At 39.2% G+C, this 2104-nt stretch overlaps 1 non-coding gene across 1 annotated transcript; it reads right to left on the bottom strand.

Moving 5' to 3' along the window:
- Positions 1-300: 300 nt before the first annotated feature.
- On the bottom strand, positions 301-408 carry LOC132180154 (small nucleolar RNA R71). The gene has a single exon (XR_009440048.1). It is a non-coding gene; the product is annotated as a small nucleolar RNA R71 (small nucleolar RNA).
- Positions 409-2104: the final 1696 nt, after the last annotated feature.

Below are 2104 nucleotides of genomic sequence, written 5' to 3' on the forward strand. Positions count from 1 at the left end.
TTTCTAGCCCATTGTGCAGAGCAGTTACAATTTATCTCAGCAGCAACTCAATACGGGTCCACACTATAAAGGCACACCTACAGAGGACCCATATCGGCATATTCTAGAATTCTGTGATCTCTGTTGGACTCAGAATGTCCAGGGTTTAACTCCAGAAGGAATCAGGTTAATCGTCTTTCCTTTTTCTTTAAAAGATAATGATAAGATATGGTACAATTCTTTGGACACAGGTTCTATTCATAACTGGGATGAGATAGCGACAAAGTTCTTAAAGAAGTTTTTCCCAACCGAAAAGACAAGGCAATTGAGAAGGGAAATTCTAACTTTCCAGCAAAAATACGGAGACCTTTTCTTCGAGGCATGGGAGCACTTTAATGAGCTACTTCTTCGATGCCCACATCACAATTTATCTCAAGACGATCAGGTACTGGCATTTTATGAAGGTTTAAAAGATCCTAACAAGAGTCTTGTAGATTTAGCTCGTGGTGGCATGTTTATGGAGAGAAGCAACGAGGAAGCCATAGAACTCTTTGAGTCCTTAAGTGAGAACTCCCAACAATTCCCATCTAAAGGGAGACAAGGACTCAAAGGAAAAGGCATACATGAAGAAAGCACCAATGGTGGAGTTTAGGCTCGAATGGCTGCCATGGAGAAAAAGCTAGACATGCTTGTGATAGCCATGACTAATCATAACATTGCTCATGTTCAACAAGTTACACATGTCGAGGTATGTGCCAAATGTTCCCATATTGACCATACCATTGAGACTTGTCCCATGTCTTCAATTGCAGATCAGGAGAGAACGAGCTTGAAAGTTCCATGAGCTTGTTCTTAAAGGCACAATAGTAGACAAATGCTCAAACTAGTCAAGCCATTCAAAGATTGGAGGCGCAATCGGGGCAGATGGCCAAAGAGTTGAGCGAAGGAGAGAGGGACGAATTTCCAGCACCTAGTCCAAGAGGTCATGAACAACTAAAGACTCTAACAACCCTTAGAAGTATTCAAAGTGTTGATAGCAAGGTAGAGAATGATGAGATAATAAAAAAATCCCCAGCTCAAATTAAAACTTCCAAGGAATATGAAAAAGTTCCCAGTTTCACAAGGCAAGACATTGAGCTAGGTGTGAGGATGTTACTGAGGACATTGTTGAAACCGTGCACTTCTTTGAGGCGTCTTCAACACCAAGTCCTATTCCTGAATTACCAAGAGGCTATGAGAATAGTCTGTTAGGGCTATTAAATGAGTAAATTGAGGACATCAAGATAGATAAACGTCTGGAGGAGAAACTGTTTGAGAAGACCGAGAGTGATCCCCAGATCTGAAGACATTTGGAATCACCCTGCGGTAGGAAAAGTTCAGTCTCTTTGGTGCAAGGGAAGAAAAGACTAGTGCTTCAAGTTTAAACGGAGTACAACATTCTGGCTGAAGACATTAATCTTAGCGCTCATGGGAAGCACCCCATAGCATATCCTTTCTATTTTTCCTTTTGTGTTTATTTTTAGTTCTTTTTGTTTTCCTTTTTAATTGTTTTGGTGTTCTTTTTTTTAGGCACAAGTGTGCTTGTGTTCAAGTTTAGGGGTTTGCTACGAGCCATAGCATTCCAGCCGATTTTTCCATCTCCCAAGTACGATCTTTTCATGTTATATACACATTTGAGACATTGGGTAATTTAAGTTTGGGGGTATGGGAGACACACATACACACATACACACACTTTGTGCCTATATTTATATTTTTGCTTAAAAAAAAAATTGCATGTTCATGTTTGTCTTAAAAGTTTGGTAGATCTAAAAGAATATGTGATTTAATTTTCTTTGGTAAGCTTAAAATTTTGAACACAAGATCTGATGATAGAATTTTTAAGTTTGGTTACTTACTTTAGGCATCTCAGAATTCACCTGTTTGGACCTGACACAAGCACATTAGCACATAATTTGTGGGGTCTGACAAGAAGTCTGATGTGTATCTTTCTATGTCTTGGGTGAAATTGGATGACTTGTGGGATGGACACTTTGGCATATTACATATGATTAAGAAAAAAAAATGCTCATTGATAAACTTTTCACTAAGTAATTGGACCTCTTGCCTCAGTGACCAATGACTG

Source organism: Corylus avellana, chromosome ca4 (genome assembly GCF_901000735.1).
Source record: "Corylus avellana chromosome ca4, CavTom2PMs-1.0".
In the NCBI taxonomy this organism is placed as follows: domain Eukaryota; kingdom Viridiplantae; phylum Streptophyta; class Magnoliopsida; order Fagales; family Betulaceae; genus Corylus; species Corylus avellana.